Raw genomic sequence first — 20,193 nt, 5'->3', positions numbered from 1 at the left:
GTAGAAGCTGAAACAATTAAGTGAACTACCCATCTTTCACACACATGCATATACTTGCCTCTCTAAAAGTATGTGCATCCTGGGCTGATGTTATCAGTATGTCTGGAAATCAGAGGCATCATTCCCATTTCAGTATGTTTTTACTCATCTGAAACCTATCTTGGTATTTAGTGTGTGTCCTAGGTCAAATAATAATTTAAAAAAGACACTTTGTATATTGGAAGGAAAAGGATACAAATGATTAATTCTTCAAAGCTGTATAGCTTACAATCTTGTTTTTTCTTTTCTTTCAATTATCAATTATTTTTATCAATTGTCAAAGGATATTAGTAACTCTTTCATGGTATCCTTCCCTTCTGCTGGTGTCTTAATTGCTCAGAGTATATGAGTCCTTTGATCTCAGAGGCAAGACACATGAGGTGGGAGACTCATAGAATGTGAAAAGTGATTCAGTTTATTATACCATACAGCCTTGTTAATATACATTTTTGCAAGCGTGATCAGCATATGAACAGTAGGTAATACCTAATAATCATTCAGAGAAGCAGCTCCTGAGCTTTATGTATACATGGTATCTGCTAATGGGAGGAAAGCCAGTTCAGCAATTTAGCAACTTGCTCACAGAGGAGAAGCTCGGTCAAGTCATCCCTGCTCACGAGCAACTGGCTGTGACCCTTAAACCAACACTGGTTCCTATGATCACAAATCAATGCTCCTTGCTGAACAAGGCATTTCTGCCATATGGCAGAATACTTATTGTGTGCCAAAGGTCAAAGTGGCCTCTTGGCAGATTCCAATAGTCTAGCAATTCCCCCTTTTTTTAATTTTTTGGTTAAAAAGTCCTTTCTTGAGCTGCAGTCTCTGAAAAGATAGTGGAGAAAGATCTATAAAAGCATCCTAATATTACAGGGCAATAACAAAGCAATAACAATATCATAACACAAAGGGCAATCCATGATTCTAATTTTAACCACCATGAAGAGATACTACCAAACCAATATATGATTTTTTTTCAACAATTTTTTTCTGGATTCAAATATTCATGAGAAACTCTTTCTGTCAGATGGTAATTCTAAATTATAAACTTTCTATGTCACCTTCAATTGTGTTATTGAGAAATAAACCATTCAAATGCCTCTTGATACTTTCCCAATCATAATCTTGTCCTATATTATTATAAAGCAAAGAGGTTACACAAACCTTTGTATATCTGTAATCACACTATAATTGAGCCTGGAGTTCCAAAAACTCTACTTCTGCTCCTATTTCCAGTGATACTTCCCTTAAATATTTTATCATCTGATACAATTGTTCCATCTTAGCTTGTTGTAAAAAAAAAAAAAACAAAAAAAAAAAACAAAAAAAAAAAACAGAACAAAACAAAACAAAAATACAGACATTCCTAGCTAGTTCTTCTATATATCTAGCTTCTACTATACTATTTTATACATTAGATATGGACATTGCAAGATAAACCAGTAAAACTAACATAATAATACCTAATATGACATAACTGAAACATCTCTTTTTTTCGAATAGGACTAAGATCTGTTTCCTTCTTTTCTATTACGGTATTGAACATATGATCAGTCTTAGTATACCATTTCTCATTTTTGACAGGAAGCATTGATATATGAGCTATATATTGACATATGATATATGATCACACAGACTGATCTTCAATTTCATTCTCTAAATAATCACTGACTGTACAACTCCAACAAGTAACATTGTAAAAATCTAACGTTTCCTTGGTAACAGTTACAGAGTCTCTCCCCACATGAATGCATATTTCCTTCCTAGATAGACTTTGATGTAGAACTGGTATTCAATTCTCGTGCCATTTGTCCAAGAACCAGGGCCCAAAATGATGTTTTTATATGTGCCAAACTGCTGCCCCAAGTTTTGAGTGACAAGAATGTGTCCCATAGAGGCTTGTGTTTTCCATTAAACTTTCTAGGCATGGCCTTTGTAAGGTATCCAAAGAGGTAGTGGAAGACTATAATAAATCATCTTTTTAGCCTCATGCCATTGTTGCAATGTCCAGTTTGCAGTTGTATAACAACTATGCATATGGGCATGGCATATAGATATGAGGGGCCAACCTAATGACCTCTTTATGTAGACACACTACTACAATCCTCCTATGTGGATGAGGGTGTTGCTATGAGAGGATGTCCCCATACTCAAAATTGGGATTTGTCAAGTCACATTTTTCACTTGTGCACAATATGTACTATTCCTTCTTAGCCAGCTAAAAGAAAACTTATTTGCAAGCCCAGTAAAGTTATACTTTATTTTGCCATAGTTCCATTCTATTTCTTTTTTTTTAAATTAAATTTGTAATTATAATTTTTGAAAGTACATATGCATGGGTAATTATTTTTTACAACATTATCCCTTCTATTCATTTTTCCAAATTTCCCTCTACTCCCTCCTCTAGGTGACAGGCAATACCATACATATTAAATGTGTTACAATATATCCTAGATACAATATATGTGTGTAAAACCAAATTTCTTGTTGCACGTTAAGAATTGGATTCCAAAGGAATAAGTAAACTGGGTAGAAAGACAATTGTGCAAACATTTTACACTCAATTCCCAGTGTTCCTTTTCTGGTTGTTTCTGTCCATCATTGATCAACTGGAAGTGAGTTGGCTCTTCTTTATGTTGAAGATTTCCACTTCCATCAGAATATATCTTCATACAGTATTATTGTTGAAGTGTACAGTGATCTCCTGGTTCTGCTCATTTCACTCAGCATCAGTTGATGTAAGTCTCTCCAAGCCTCTCTGTATTCCTCCTGCTGGTCATTTCTTACAGAGCAATAATATTCCATAACCTTCATATTCCACAATTTACCATTCTCCAATTGATGGGCATCCATTCATTTTCCAGTTTCTAGCCACTGCAAAAAGAACTGCCACAAACATGTTGGCAGATACAGATCCCTTTCCCTTCTTTAGTATGTCTTTGGGATAAGCCCAGGAGTAACACTGCTGGATCAAAGGGTATGCACAGTTTGATAACTTTTAGACATAGTCTCAAATTGCTCTCCAGAATGGCTGGAATCTTTTACAACTCTACCAACAATGCATCATTGTCCCACTTTTCCCACATCCCCTCTGACATTCATCATTATTTGTTCCTGTCATCTTAGCAATTGACAGGTGTGTAGTGGTATCTCAGAATTGTCTTAATTTGCATTTCTCTGATCAGTAGTGATTTGGAACACTTTTTCATATGAGTAGAAATATTTTCAATTTCAACATCTGAAAATTGTCTGTTCATATCCTTTGACCATTTACCAATTGAAGAATGGTTTGTTTTATTTTAAATTAGAGTCAGTTCTCTATATATTTTGGAAATGAGGCCTTTATCAGAACATTTAACTGTAAAAACCTTTTCCAAATTTCTTACTTCCCTTCTAAGCTGGTTTCCATTAATTTTGTTTGTACCAAAGCTTTTAAATTTTTTTTGATATCAGTCATTCAATCAATTAATGCTTTTTAAATACATACTACATGCCAACGACTATGCTAAATATAGTGTATATAAATAATTACAAAAAACAAATAAACAAACAAAAAATCCCTAATTCAAAGAAGTAAATCATGTCTACATCTTATGGGAGAAAAAATATACAAAATACTATGTAAAAATAAAATATATTCAGAAAAAAATGGGCATAATCTGAGAAGGAAAGTGCTAGCATACCTGAGAATTGCATAAATAGCTTCATGTTTTTCTTTTGATTTAATCTTTGCTGAAGAGGTGGAACTTCTTTTCCACGGGACAAGATCCACTTAAAATATTGGTTACTTTTCTCTCTAATATTTCATTTGTCTGTTGACTCAATTTTTAAACTCATATCATTCAAAACAAAACAAAAACAAATCATTTGCTTGACCATACCACCTCCTAAAGCTATCATCTAATATTTCTCTTCCTTTTTAAAATTTTTTTTTATTTTAATAATTTTTATTATATATATTTTTATAATATTATCCCTTGTATTCATTTTTCCAATTTATCCACCCCTCCCTCTACTCCCTCCACCCGATGACAGGCAATCCCATATATTTTACTTGTGTTACAATATAACCTAGATACAATAAATGTGTGTAAATACCATTTTCTTGTTGCACAATAAGCATTAGATTCCGAAGGTACATGTAACAAGGGCAGACAGATATTAGTGCTAACAATTTACATTCATTTCCCAGTGTTTCTTCTCTGGGTGTAGCTACCTCTGTCCATCTTGATCAACTGGAAGTGAGTTGGATCTTCTTTATGTTGAAGATTTCCACTACCATCAGAATATATCCTCTTACAGTATTGTTGTTGAAGTGTACAGTGATCTTCTGGTTCTGCTCATTTCACTCAGCATCAGTTGATGTAAGTCTCTCCAAGCCTCTCTGTATTCCTCCTGCTGGTCATTGCTTACAGAGCAATAATATTCCATAACCTTCATATACCATAATTTACCCAACCATTCTCCAACTGATGGACATCCATTATTCTTCCAGTTTCCAGCTACAACAAAAAGAACTGCCACAAACATTTTGGCACATATATCTCTTTCCACTCTTTAGTATTTCTTTGGGATATAAGCCCAGTAGTAGCACTGCTGGGTCAAAGGGTATGCACAGTTTGATAACTTTTTGGGCATAGTTCCAAATTGCTCTACAGAATGGCTGGATTATTTCACAACTCCACCAGCAATGTATTAGTGTCCCAGTTTTCCCACATCCCCTCCAACATTCATCATTATTTGTTCCTGTCATCTTAGCCAATCTGACAGGTGTGTAGTGGTATCTCAGAGTGGTCTTAATTTGCATTTCTCTGATCAGTAGTGATTTGGAACACTCTTTCATGTGAGTGGATATAGTTTCAATTTCTTCATCTGAGAATTGTCTGTTCATATCCTTTCACCATTTATCAATTGGAGAATGGTTCGGTATCTTATAAATTAGGGTCAGTTCTCTATATATTTTGTAAATGCGACCTTTGTCAGAACCTTTGCTTTTAAAAACATTTTCCCAATGTGTTACTTCCCTTCTAATCTTGTTTGCATTAGTATTATTTGTACAGAAAATTTTAGTTTGATTTAATCAAAATCTTCTATTTTGTGATCAATAATGATCTCTCGTTCTCCTCTGGTCATAAATTCCTTCCTCCTCCACAGGTTTGAGAGGTAGACTATCCTCTGTTCCTCTAATCTGTTTATGATTTCATTCTTTATGCCTAAATCATGGACCCATATTGATCTTTTCTTGGTATATGGTGTTAAGTGCGGATCCATATCTAACTTTTGCCATATTAATTTCCACTTTTCCCAACAGTTTTTTTCCAAATAATGAATTTTTATCCCTAATGTTGTTACCTTTGGGTTTGTCAAAGATTAGATTGCTATAGATACACCCTTTTTTGTCCTTTGTATCTAATCTGTTCCTCTGATCTACTGGTCTATTTCTTAGCCAATACCAAATGGTTTTGGTGACTGCTGCTATATAATATAGCTTTAGATCAGGTACACTTAGACCACCTTCCTCTGAGTTTTTTTTCATTAGTTCCCTTGCAATTCTCGACCTTTTATTTTTCCAGATGAATTTTGTTGTTATTTTTTTCTAGGTCATTAAAATAGTTTCTTGGGAGTCTGATTGGTATAGCACTAAATAGATAGATTAGTTTGGGGAGTATTGTCATCTTTATTATATTTGGTCAGCCTATCCAAAAGCACTGAATGTCTTTCCAATTATTTAAATCTGACTTTATTTTTGTGGCAAGTGTTTTGTAATTTTTCTCATATAATTCCTGACTTTTCTTTGTTAGATGGATTCCCAAATACTTTATACTCTCCACATTTGTTTGGAATGGAATTTCTCTTTGTATCTCTTGCTGTTGCATTTTGTTAGTGATATATAAAAATGCCGAGGATTTCTGTGGATTTATTTTGTATCCTGCCACTTTGCTGAAATTTTGAATTATTTCTAGTAGCTTTTTAGCAGAGTCTTTGGGGTTCTCTAAGTATACCATCATGTCATCTGCAAAGAGTGATAGTTTGATTTCCTCATTTCCTACTCTAAATCCTTGAATCTCTTTCTCAGCTCATTTTGCCGAGGCTAGCGTTTATAGTACTATATTGAATAGTAATGGTGATAGTGGGCAACCTTGTTTCACTCCTGATCTTACTGGGAAAGGTTGTAGTTTATTTCTATTGCATATTATGCTTACTGAGGGTCTTAAATATATGCTTCTGATTATTCTAAGGAATAGTCCATTTATTCCTATACTCTCAAGAGTTTTTAGTAGGAATGGATGTTGGATTTTGTCAAATGTTTTTTCTGCATCTATTGAGATGATCCTATGGTTCTTATTAATTTGATTATTAATATGGTCAATTATATTAATAGTTTTCCTAATATTAAACCAGCCCTGCATTCCTGGAATAAATCCTACTTGATCATAGTGTATTATCCTGGAGATGATTTTCTGAAGTCTTTTTGCTAATATCTTATTTAAGATTTTAGCATCAATATTCATTAAGGAGATTGGTCTATAATTTTCTTTCTCAGTTTTCGATCTACCTGGTTTAGGTATCAGTACCATGTCTGTGTCATAAAAGGAGTTTAGTAGGACTCCTTCATCCCCTATTTTTTCAAATAATTTATATAACATTGGGGCTAATTGTTCTTTAAATGTTTGGTAGAATTCACATGTGAATCCATCTGGTCCTGGGGATTTTTTCCTGGGGAGTTGATTAATAGCTTGTTCTATTTCTTTTTCTGAAATGGGACTATTTAAGCAATTTATTTCCTCCTCTGTTAATCTAGGGAGCCTATATTTTTGGAGGAAGTCATCCATTTCACTTAAGTTATCAAATTTATTGGCATAAAGTTGGGCAAAGTAACTCCTTATCATTTCTCTAATTTCCTCTTCATTGGTGGAAAGATCCTCCTTTTCATTTGTAAGACTAACAATTTGATTTTCCTCTTTCTTTTTTCTGATCAGATTTACCAAAGGTTTATCTATTTTATTGGCTTTTTCATAAAACCAACTCTTGGTTTTATTTATTAATTCAATAGTTTTTTTACTTTCAATTTTATTGATTTCTCCTTTTAATTTTTGTATTTCAAGTTTAATATTTGGTTGGGGGGTTTTAATTTGGTCTTTTTCTAGCCTTTTAAGTTGCAAGCCCAATTCGTTAATCTTCTCTGTCTCTATTTTCTTCAAATAAGCCTCTAAAGATATAAAATTTCCCCTTATTACTGCTTCAGCTGCATCCCACATATTTTGGTATGATGTCTCGTCATTGTCATTATCTTGGGTGAAATTATTAAATGATTCTATAATTTGCTCTTTCACCCAGTCATTCTTTAAGATGAGATTATACATTTTCCAATTACTTTTTGGTTTATTTATCCCTAACTTTTTACTGAATGTAACTTTTATTGCATTGTGGTCTGAGAAGAAGGCATTTATTATTTCTGCCTTCCTACATTTAATTTTGAGATCTTTATGTCCTAATATATGGTCAATTTTTGTATAGGATTCATGAACTGCTGAGAAGAAAGTATATTCCTTTCTATTGCCATTCAGTTTTCTCCAAAGGTCTATCATACCTAGTTTTTCTAATGTTCTATTTACTTTTTAAATTTCTTTCTTGTTTGTTTTGTGGTTTGATTTGTCTAAATCTGAGAGTGCAAGGTTGAGATCTCCCACTATTATAGTTTTACTGTCTATTTCTTCTTGCAACTCTCTTAACTTTTCCTTTAGAAAGTTAGATGCTATACCACTTGGTGCATATATGTTTAGTATTGCTATGGCTTCATTATTTATGCTACCTTTCAGCAGGATATAGTTTCCTTCCTTATCTCTTTTAATTAGATCAACTTCTGCTTTTGCTTGATCTGAGATAAGGATAGCTACCCCTCCTTTTTTGGCTTTACCTGAAGCATAATAGATTCTGCTCCAACCTTTTCCCTTTACTCTGTATGTATCTCCCTGCTTTAAGTGTGTTTCCTGCAGACAACATATTGTAGGGTTCTGATTTTTGATCCAATCTGCTATCCATCTCAGTTTGATGGGATCGTTCATCCCATTTACATTTACAGTTAAAATTACTAATTCAGTATTCCTGCCATCATATTATCCCCAGATTATGCTTTTTCCCTTGACCCCCCTGATCCCCCTTCTCGATATTTAATTTACAGACCCCCGTTGTGACGCACAACCCTCCCTTTTTTTAGTATCCCTCCCCCTCCCTCCAAGTCCCATCACTTCTTCTCCTTTTCCTTTTCCCTTTTTCCCTCCCCCCTTTTAATGAGGTGAGAGAAAATTCTCTGAAAAATAAATATGTTAATTATTTACTCTTTGAGCCTCTCCTGATGAGAGTAAGATTCACACAATGATTCTCCCCCTCACTAAATTCCCTTAGATAGGGTGTATTTTCTATGCCTCTTCCTGGGATGTAGTTTCCCTCTTTATATCATTCCTTCCCCTTTTTCTGAAACGACCTCCTTCCCTTTACTACACCCCCCTTTTTTTCTTTTATATCAGTAAAATCAAATTATCCTTGAGTACTTTTTATATACCCACAACAGAGTTACAGTTCTCAAGGGTTCTGTGTACCTTTTTCTGTTTCTCTTCAGTCTTGTGGATGTAAATCAAATTTTTTGTTTAAGTCTGGTTTTTTTCTTAAAAACATATAGAATTCCTCTATTTCATTGAATGACCATCTTCCATGGAAAAAGATGCTAAACTTAGCTGGGTAGTTCATTCTTGATTGCAGTACTTGATCTTTTGCCTTACTGAATATCAGGTTCCAGGCCCTTCTATCTTTTAATGTGGAGGCAGCCAGATCTTGAGTGATCCTTATTGTGGCACCTTGGTATTTAAATTGTTTTTTTTTAGCTGCTTGCAGGATTTTCTCCTTTGTGTGGTAATTCTGCAGCTTAGACACTATATTCCATTGTGTTCTTTTTTTTAGGGTCTATTTCAGAAGGAGTTCGATGAATTCTTTCCACATCTACTTTCCCTTCTGTTTCTATTATCTCTGGACAGTTCTCTTTGATAATTACCTGTAAAATAGGATCTAGGCTCTTTTTTTGGTCATAGTGTTAAGGAAGTCCAGTGATCCGCAGATTATCTCTCCTAGATCTATTTTCCAGGTCTATAGATTTTCCCAGTAAGTATTTGACGTTGTTCTCCAGCTTCTCATTTTTTTTTATTTTGTTTGACTGATTCTTGGGTTCTCTGTGAATCATTCATTTCTATTTGTTCCATCCTGACTTTTAAGGAGTTATTTTCTTCTTTCACAGTTTTTAGTTCTTTTTGTAAATGCCCAATTTAATTTTTAAATGAATTATTTTGCTCTATTGAATTTTTTTCCAATTCCCTAATTTTTTTTGAGAATTATTTTCTTTTTCCAATTCAGAAATTATATTTTCTTGAGACTTTTTTATCTTTTCCAATTCAGAAATCCTACTTTCCTGTGATTTTTTAACCTTTTCTAATTCACAAATTTTGTTTCCCTGCATCTCCTGTGAATTCTTTATTTTTTCCAACTCCAATTTCAGGACGTTGTTATTCTCTATCATAACTTCCCTTTCCTTTCCCCATTTTTCTTCAAACTCTATCAACTTTTTAATAGTCTCTTCTAGGAGAGAGTTATGTGATGGGGGGCAGGAATCGTTCCCCTTTAGGTTGTTATCTGCTGACTCTTTGCTATTAACTTCCTTGGGGTTGGATAACCGCTCTTTCTCTGTGTAGAAGGAATCTATAGTTTTTCTGGCTTTTATGTTCATGTTTAAAAAATCTTTTGGGGTCTGTCCCTGGGGTAGGAAATTATTTATTTATTTCTTTATCAGCTTCTTCCCAGACTGGATGGATGCAGCAGCTCTTAGGTCTGAGCTAAGATAGAGCTCTGGGAGAGAGTTCCCCACCCCCTCCCTGGAAGTGCCTCAGAGGTGACTAGTACTGCTGTGACTTGAGGGCGTTGTGTTCTAGCAGCTTCCCTGACTTTTGAGATTGAAGTAAAGATTGCACAAAGCCCAGCCTATGCTTCCCGGTGGAGTGTGGATGTCTGCACCAGGTGTTGTGAAAAGCCCCTGCACTCAAACTGGAAGTGTCTGCCAGAAACCTTGGCCCCTAGTTCAAAGGCTCTGCTTCTCTGGGACTTCTGGAGCTGAGTTCCACACCCTCCAGCTAAGTTAGGCAGTGTGTGTTGCCTTGGGCCGTATCCGCCCACTTGTCAATCTCTTAACTAGTGTGAGGTGGGAGCTGAGGCCACACCCCCTGGTGCTGAGATCTGCTGAGGCACCCCCAGGATCTGGGGAAAATCTAATCTATCTGAATTTTTAAAGTGTTTAGATTTCCCTTCTGAAATGCTATATTATAAGCAGAGAAGAGCTAACAAACAGCCTGTGCCAGATTCCTTTATCTCAGTGGCTTCTCTGATCCCAGAGCCCTTCCCAGCACAATGGGGGCAGTATGCTAGCACCCAGCCGTCTGTGCTGGCCTCTCTTCTTCCTCCCCTGGGAACTGACCTTTTCTGTTGAAACTCCAGATTCTCTTCAGCTGGTAAGTCGTGCTTCCAGTCCTTATAGTATCTATCAGTCCAGCGCTATTTCTGAGGCTGATTTATCTAATTGGTTGTGAGGGAGTAAGGACGTTAACAGAGTCGTGTGTTTCTTCTCCGCCATCTTCACCAAAGCTTTTTAATTTGATGTAATCAAAATCTTCTATTTTGTGATCTCTAGTTCTCTTTTGGTCATAAATTCCTTCCTCCTCTACAAGCCTGAGAGGGAAAAAATCCTATGTTCCTCTAATCTATTTATTATCTCATTATTTATGCCTAAACCATGGACCCATCTTGATCTTATCTTAATCTTACATGGTGTTAAGTGTGGATCCATATTTAATTTCTGCCATATTAATTTCCAGTTTTCCCAACAATTTTTTTTTCAAATAATGAATTCTTATCCCAAATCTAGTGTTTGTCAAACACTAGATTACTATAGTTGTACACTATTTTGTCCTGTGAACCTAACCTGTTCTACTGATCAATTAGTCTATTTCTTAGCCAATACCAAATGGTTTTGGTGATTGCTACTTTATAATATAGCTTTAGATCAGGTACAGCTACACCACATTCATCTGATTTTTTTTTTCATTAATTCCCTTGAAATTCTTGATCTTTTCTTCTTCCATATGAATTTTGTTGTTATTTTTGCTAGGTCATTAAAATAGTTTCTTGGGAGTCTGATTGGCATAGCACTAAATAAATAGATTAGTTTAGGAAGTATTGTCATCTTTATTATGTTCACTCGGCTTATCCAAGAGCACTGAATGTCTTTCCAATTATTTAAATCTGACTTTATTTTTTGTGGCAAGTGTTTTGTAATTTTGCTCATACAATTCCTGATTTTTCTTTGGTAGATGGATTCAAAAATATTTTATACTCATGACAGTTGTTTTGAATGGAATTTCTCTTTTTATCTCTTGCTGTTGCATTTTATTGGTGATGTATAAAAATGCTGAGGATTTATGTGGATTTATTTTGTATACAGCAACTTTGCTAAAGTTGTGAATTATTTCTAATCCCTTTTTATTAGAATCTCTGGAGTTCTCTATGTATACCATCATATCATCTTCAAAGATTCATAGTTTGATTTCCTCATTACCTACTCTTATTCCTTTAATCTCTTTCGAAACTCTTATGGCTGAGGCTAGCATTTCTTATACAATATTGAATAGTAATGGTGATAGTGGGCAACCTTGTTTCACTCCTGATTTACTGGGAAAGGTTCCAGTTTATCCCCATTACATACGATCCTTACTGATCCTTTTAAATATATGCTCCTGACTCTTTTAAGGAATAGTCCATTTATTTCTATACTCTCAAGTGTTTTTAGTAGGAATGGATGTTGTATTTTATCAAATGCTTTTTCTGCATTTATTGAGATGATCATATGGTTTTTGTTAATTTGATTATTAATATGGTCAATTATATTAATAGTTTTCCTAATATCAAACCAGCCCTGCATTCCTGGTATAAATCCTACTTGATCAGAATGTATTATTCTGGGGATAATTTTCTGAAGTCTTTTTGCTAATCTCTTATTTAAGATTTTAGCATCAATATCCATTAAGGAGATTGGCCTATAGTTTTCTCTCTCCATTTTCAACCTTCCTGTTTGAGGTATCAGTGTCATGTCTGTGTCATAAAAGGAGTTTGATAGGACTCCTTCATCCCCTATTTTTTCAAATATTATTATATAACATTGGGGTTAATTGTTCTTTCAGTGTTTGGTAGAATTCATATGTGAATCCATCTGGTCCTGGGGATTTTTTCTTGGGGAGTTGATTAATAGCTTGTTCTATTTTTTTTTTTCTGAAATGTGACTATTTATGCAATTTACCTCTTCCTTTGTTAATCTAGGAAGCCTATATTTTGGCAGATAGTCATCCATTTCATTTAAGTTTTCAAATTTATTGGCATAAAGTTGAGTATAGTAATTCCTTATTATTACTCTAATTTCCTCTTCCTTGGTGGACAGATCCTCCTTTTTGTTTTTAAGACTAACAATTTCATTTTCCTCTTTACTTTTCCTGATCAGATTTACCAGAGGTTTATCTGTTTTATTGGCTTTTACATAAGACCAACTCTTACATTTATTTATTTTTTTTTTTCAATATTATTGAGTTCTCCTTTTAACTTTAGAATTTCAAGTTTAGTATTTGGTTGTTTTTTTTTAGTTTGGCCTTTTTCTAGCTTTTTAAGCTGCAGGCCAAATTCATTGATCTTCTTTTTATTTTATTCAAGTAATCCTCTAAAGATATAAAATTTCCTTAGTATGGCAGAAATTAGATATGGATCCACACTTAACACCATATACCAAGATAAGATCAAAATGGGTCCATGATTTAGGCATAAAGAGTGAGATAATAAATAGATTAGAGGAACAGAGGATAGTCTACACCTCAGACCTGTGGAGGAGGAAGGAATTTATGACCAGAGGAGAACTAGAGATCATTATTGATCACAAAATAGAAGATTTTGATTACATCAAACTAAAAAGTTTCTGTACAAACAATACTAATGCAAACAAGATTAGAAGGGGAGTAACAAATTGGGAAAATATTTTTAAAAGCAAAGGTTCTGACAAAGGTCTCATTTCCAAAATATATAGAGAACTGACCCTAATTTATAAGAAACCGAACCATTCTCCAATTGATAAATGGTCAAAGGATATTAACAGACAATTCTCCGATGAAGAAATTGAAACTATATCCACTCATATGAAAGAGTGTTCCAAATCACTACTGATCAGAAAAATGCAAATTAAGACAACTCTGAGATACCACTACACACCTGTCAGATTGGCTAAGATGACAGGAACAAATAATGATGAATGTTGGAGGGGATGTGGGAAAACTGGGACACTAATACATTGCTGGTGGAGTTGTGAAATAATCCAGCCATTCTGGAGAGCAATTTGGAACTATGCCCAAAAAGTTATCAAACTGTGCATACCTTTGACCCAGCAGTACTACTACTGGGCTTATATCCCAAAGAAATACTAAGGAGCAGAAAGAGACCTGTATGTGCCAAAATGTTTTTGGCAGTTCTTTTTGTTGTAGCTAGAAACTGGAAGATGAATGGATGTCCATCAGTTGGAGAATGCTTGGGTAAATTATGGTATATGAAGGTTATGGAATATTATTGCTCTGTAAGAAATGACCAGCAGGAGGAATACAGAGAGGCTTGGAGAGACTTACATCAACTGATGCTGAGTGAAATGAGCAGAGCCAGAAGATCACTATACACTTCAACAACAATACTGTATGAGGATGTATTCTGATGGAAGTGGAAATCTTCAACATAAAGAAGATCCAACTCACTTCCAGTTGATCAATGATGGACAGAGGTAGCTACACCCAGAGAAGGAACACTGGGAAGTGAATATAAATTGTTAGCACTAATATCTGTCTGCCCAGGTAACATGTACCTTCGGAATCTAATGCTTATTGTGCAACAAGAAAATGGTATTTACACACATATATTGTATCTAGGTTATATTGTAACACATGTGAAATGTATGGGATTACCTGTCATCGGGGGGAGGGAGTGGAGAGAGGGAGGGGATAATTTGGAAAAATGAATAAAAAAAATAAATTTAAAAAAAATATATATTTTTCTCCAGCCTTTTTACCTTTACTCTGTAAGTATCCTTCAGCATGAAACGTGTTTCCTGTAAGCAACATATTGTAGGGTTCTGACTTTTGATTCAGTCTGCTATCTACCTCCGTTTAATGGGAGATTTCATCCCATTCACATTTACAGTTAAAATTACTAATTCTGTATTTCCTGCCATCATATTATCCCCAGATTATGCTTTTTCCCCCTTGTCCCCCCTGAACCCCTTCCCCAGTATTAAAATTATGGGCCCCACTTGTGTCTTTCATTCCTCCCTTTTAGTATCTCTCCTGCCTCCCTTTAAGTCCCTTCCCCTTTCTTGTATCCTTCCTTTATTACTCTTTTCCTTTTCCCTTTTCCTCTCACCCCTTTAATGAGGTGAGAGAGAATCCTCTGAAAAACAAATATGTCAATTTTTAACTCTTTGTGTCTACTCTGATGAGAGTAAGATTCACACAATGTTCCTCCCTCTCTCTAAATTCCCTCAGATATGGTAAATTTCTTTGCCTCTTCCTGGGATGTACTTTCCCTCTTTTTATCTCCCCTTTCCTGTTTTCTGATACTATCCCCTTTCCTTTTCTACTTCCCTTTTTTATGTTATATCAGTAAAAACACATTATACATGTGGACTTTCTGTACATCAACAACAGAAACACAGTTCTCAAGAGTTCCTTTTACCTTTTTCCACTTCTCTTGAGACTTATGGTTGGAGATAAATTTTATTGTTTAAATCTGTTTTTTTTTTCCTTAGAAACAAATGTAATTCCTCTGTTTCCTTAAATGTCCATCTTTTTCCATGGAAGACATTGCTAAACTTAGGTGTGTAGTTTATCCTTGGCTGCATTCCAAGTTCTTTTACCTTTCAGAATATCAGATTCCAAGCCCTTCATTCCTTTAATGTGGAGGCAGCCAGATCTTGAGTGACCCTTATTATGGCTCCTCAATATTTGAATTGTTTTTCCTGGCTTCCTGCAATATTTGTTCCTTAGCCTGGTACTTCTGCAGGTGGGCAACAATATTCTGTGGAGGTTTTTTTTTTTGTTTTTTTTTTTTTTTGTTTGTTTTTGTTTGTTTTTTGTTTTTTGTTTTTTGTTTTTTGTTTTTGTTTTGTTTTGTTTTTCAGAAGGTGTTTGATTATTAACTCTCTTAACTTTTTAATAGTCTCTTCTATGAGAGAGTTATGTAATTGGGGCCAAGTATCATTCCCCTTTAGTGTGTTATCTGGAGACTGTCTGCTGTTAGCCTCCTCCGGGTTGGATACCTGCTCTTTCTTTGTATAGAAGGTGTCAATTGTTCTCTTCAATTTTTTACTCATTATTAAAAACCTCTAGGGTCTGTCTTTAGGGTAGGAAATTTACCAGCTTCCTAGTCTAATGGAGATAGGATGGATTGCAGCAGTCTTGTGAACGGGCTAAGAGGGAGCTCTGGGAGAGAGTCTCCTCCCCCTCCCCCACGAAAGTTGGTTAGCATGGCTGTGCTGCAGGGAGTGCCCCATGAAGAACCCCACTCTGTGGCCTAGTGACTTTCCTGAGGTTAGAGGCTGAACAGTGAAAGCATCACAGCCCAGGCTAAAGACCCCTTGGGGCTGTAGATATTATCAGATGACCAGCAAAAAGCCCCGGTGCACAGAATGGAAGTGTCTCTGCCAGGGAAGCACAGTTGCTTTTGCAGTAGTTTCTTTGCTGTGGGAGTTTCACTGCTGTGGAAGTTCCACTGTCTCAGGCTAAGCCCCCAACTTTGTGGATTAGAAGCTACCCTGAGCTATGTCTCCTGCTGTGCAGGTTCTTAACTGCCACAAGGAAAAGCTCCAGATAGCAGAAGGCGATTGCACAATGGTGCCTGCAATCATTGTTTGGGTCACTTCTGGTTTTGGGTAGTTATAGGTTCTGGTATTTTTTTTAATTTTTTTTAAGTGGCTTTGATTTCTCTTCTGATCTGCTGTTTTACAAGCAGAGTAGAGCTATCAGCCTATGCTAGTTTCCTCTGTCTCAGTAGTTTTTATAACCGCAGAGGCCTCTCCAGCCCATTTGGCACAATGTGCTAGCTTGTAATCTAGCCCTGTCTGCTCCTGGCCTTTTTCTCCACCCCTCAGAACCAACTTTTTCTTAAGAAATTCCAGATTCTCACTGGAAGATGAATGGATGTCCATCACTTGGAGAATGGTTGGGTAAATTATGGTATATGAAGGTTATGGAATATTACTGCTCTGAAAGAAATGACCAGCAGGAGGAATACAGAGAGGCTTGGAGAGACATCAACTGATGCTGAGTGAAATGAATAGAACCAGAAGATCGCTGTACATTTCAATGCTGTATGAAGATGTATTCTGATGGAAGTGGATATCTTCAACATAAAGAAGATCCAACTCACTTCCAGTTGATCAATGATAGACAGAAACAACTACACCCAGAGAAGGAACTGGGAAGTGAATGTAAATTGTTAGCACTACTGTCTATCTACCCAGGTTACTTATACCTTCGGAATCCAATACTTAATGTGCAACAAGAAAATTGGATTTACACACATATATTGTATCTGGGTTATACTGTAACACATGTAAATGTATGGGATTGCCTGTCATCAGGGGAAGGGAGTGGAGGATGGGGGGGGATAATTTGGAAAAAATGAATACAAGGGATAATGTTATAAAAAAAAAATTGCTCATGCATATATACTGTGGGAAAAAAATTCTAAATAAATTAAAAAAATAAAAAAAAGAAATTCCAGATTCTCTTCGGCTGGTAAGTTGTGCTTCTAATCCTTGTGGGTTTTATCAGTCCAGCGTTATTTTTGAGGCTGAATTATATAATTGGTATTGAGTGTAAGAGGGAACTTAGAAGTTCGCATGTATCTTTTCCACTCTCTTGGCTCCACCCCCCATTCTATTTCTCAAGGTGAAATTCTTCCCCGATTATTCAGGATGAATTTCCTTGTTAGCACTATATCTGATATAAGTTTCCTCCACGACACAATCCTCCATGAGAATTGGGATTCAAGACTGAGTGGGGATTGGGCATCTGTAAAGATTCAATCAGAGGATAGGGAAACTTTTTTATCATTTGAAGATATAATGACCATCCTGGCATTCACATCTGGAAATGGTTTCTTCCTCTGTACTTCAGACAAGAACTGTCAATTCCTCTGACCTCTGCAAAAGGTGTCATTTTTCTTGATTATGAAAAGCAACAAATAATATTTTATGAGGTCACATACAGATCCTTTATCCACAGTAACACAGTAATGTACCCATGGTGGTGGATCCATCATAATAGCCCATCTTTTAGCTGCTGTTACTAATCCTGATTGTATGTAACACAAATCTTTATATACATATATACATATACATATGCATATATATATACACATAGATAGATAGATAGATAGATAGATAGATAGATAGATAGATAGATGGATAGATAGATAGATAGATAGATAGATAGATAGATAGATAGATAGATTCTGATCTATCTGTTCTATGGATACCCTTAAGATATCTGGTGAGAATCCAAAGCTGAAGATTTTCTCCTGTGAAGATAGAAGCATATCTTGCCCACTGCATTAGAACCTTGTAATGTCCCTTCCATAATTCAGAACCCATTTTCACTACCATGGTCTCATTCTTAGTGAGCTTTCTTAATAAGATGGGCTGTTATCTTTGAGTGATTCTCTATGTTCACCAAATAATATTTTATAGCTGGATTTAAATCATTTCAATCAAGTTTTAAGTAATTTATTGTGTACACTTCTTTATCTATATCTTTTTGAGTGACCCTACCTCTATCTTCCTCTTTTTGTTTTCTGATAAATCTTTTGAGGGTCTGATTAGTTCTTTCTACAATGACATGTGCTAGGTTTGTAAGGAATACCAAAAATATGATAGATGGAGAATTCCTGTAAAAACTGTTTCAATATTTTTGAGATATATGAGAGTCCATTATCAGTTTTGATAGTGTATGAGATACCCATAGAGGCAAAACAGTTGAAATAAGTGATTTATTATATGTGAAGCAGCTTCCCTTCGTTGAGAGGAGGCAGATACATAGCATGAATAAGTGTCAACTGTAACATGACTGCACGTTTTTCCTATATGCATAACATCCATTTGTCATATATCATTTGGGCTGTCACCTCTGGGGTTATTCCCTAGTTCTACAGGTCTTTGAGACTATGATACTCAAGCTACACATCTTTTTACTATGTTTGCTGCTTCTTGCTGGGACATCACATACAATATCTGGAGAGATCTGGCAGACAGGTGCAAATGGATGGTCTCAGCCCATCCATATGAGACCAGATGTTATTAAAATCACCTGTTGTACCTCCCGAGACAATGAGATGATAGTTCCTGTTTGAGCCTTTATATATGCTGTCTCTATTCTCTGATTCACCCCAACTGCATAATGACTATCTGAAATGATATTGATGAATTTGTTTATTTTCAATGCTTGTATAATGACATACAACTTATTTTGCTGTGTAAAAGTGTAAGGTGTAGTAAATGCATTAAACATACCCAATTGTGGGTAATATATGGTCGTTTTATTTTGCTTGGTGGCATCAGTGAATACATTAGGGCCTTTAAGTGGATGTGGTTTTGCTTTTGTGGGAAATATCCATTGACGCTGTTCATAGAAGGGCAACTGGGTCAGGCTTTTTCCTGCTCTTACTTCTCCTACCCCTAACAAAATGGTCCAGGTTTCCTGAGTAGCTTTTAAGCAATCTAAAGTATCCTTGTCTATGTTAATTCGTATAATTCTTGTTAATTGGATAATTCTGAGCAATGTTTTCCTTGCTATTTCAGCTGTCATGTATAAGTATGATTCTAATGACTTTTTTTGGTCTTTGAAATATATAGACATTCATAAATATCATTGTTTTAATGTATAACTCCTGTGGGTTGTACAGGAGCTAAAATAATGGAGCCATGTAACCTTCTTTGTGGACCTACTCTCTAAGTGCTTTGTTTTGCTGTTATTTTTATTATCTCCTTTTTGCTGTCAAAGGCTTCAGGAGTCATTGTGCTGCTGGAATCTAAACAAAGATTGTCTTCTAGCATTTTATACAAATAAAATATCAGAGTGTTGGGTTACAAGCTTGGGGCCTAATTCATTAAAAGTCCCCAATTAATTTTTGGACCTGATTTAATGTATGTACATGATCAATCTGGAATTCAATTATTTTTTGATATTCACCCTACAGCTAACTAAAAGGGGGTGTCTTTGAATATTTTCTGATAAAATTATTAAACCTAAGTGTTTTAATTCTCTTTCTGTCATTTGTAATATTTCCTCTAAATCCTCAGGCTAGGGACAACCAGCTAAAATAGTATACATGTAATGGAGGATGAGTGCATAAGGGTAATGTTTCCTTATCTTGCTAACAGTTTTATCAACATACCATTGACATATGATCGGCTGTTTTTCATACCTTGTAGCAATATCTTCCACTGAAATCTCATCACAGGTCCTTGAAAGCAATGTTATCCCTAGCCTCAGGGTGAAGGGGGATAGAAAAAAAACGATCTTCAATATCTATTATCCATAAGGACCATTTCCTGGAGATCATGTTTGGGGATGGTAAACCTGTCTATAAAGAACCCATGTTGGGGCAGCTAGGTGGTGCAGTGGATGGAGCACCAGCCTTGAATTCAGGAGGACCAGAGTTCAAATCTGGTTTCAGACACTTAATACTTCCTAGCTGTGTGACCCTGAGCAAGTTACTTAACCCCAGCCTCAGTAAAAATCAATCAATCAATCAATCAATCAATCAATAAAAAAGTCTTTCAGGATTGAGTTTAATTGTCTCATACCTGTTAACATTCTACATTTTCCAGATTTTTTTTAATAATAAATGCAGGGGAATGCCATGGGCTATTTGTTTCCTTAATATGTCCTAATTCTAAGTGGCTGTTTTTTCTTTAGTCAGGGGCCATTGCTTCACCAATATTGGTGTGTAAGTAGTTCAAGTGATTTTTGGATTGGTGGAAGC

Source organism: Sminthopsis crassicaudata, chromosome 6 (assembly GCF_048593235.1).
Source record: "Sminthopsis crassicaudata isolate SCR6 chromosome 6, ASM4859323v1, whole genome shotgun sequence".
Lineage (NCBI taxonomy): Eukaryota > Metazoa > Chordata > Mammalia > Dasyuromorphia > Dasyuridae > Sminthopsis > Sminthopsis crassicaudata.
This window is presented reverse-complemented; position numbering follows the sequence as displayed.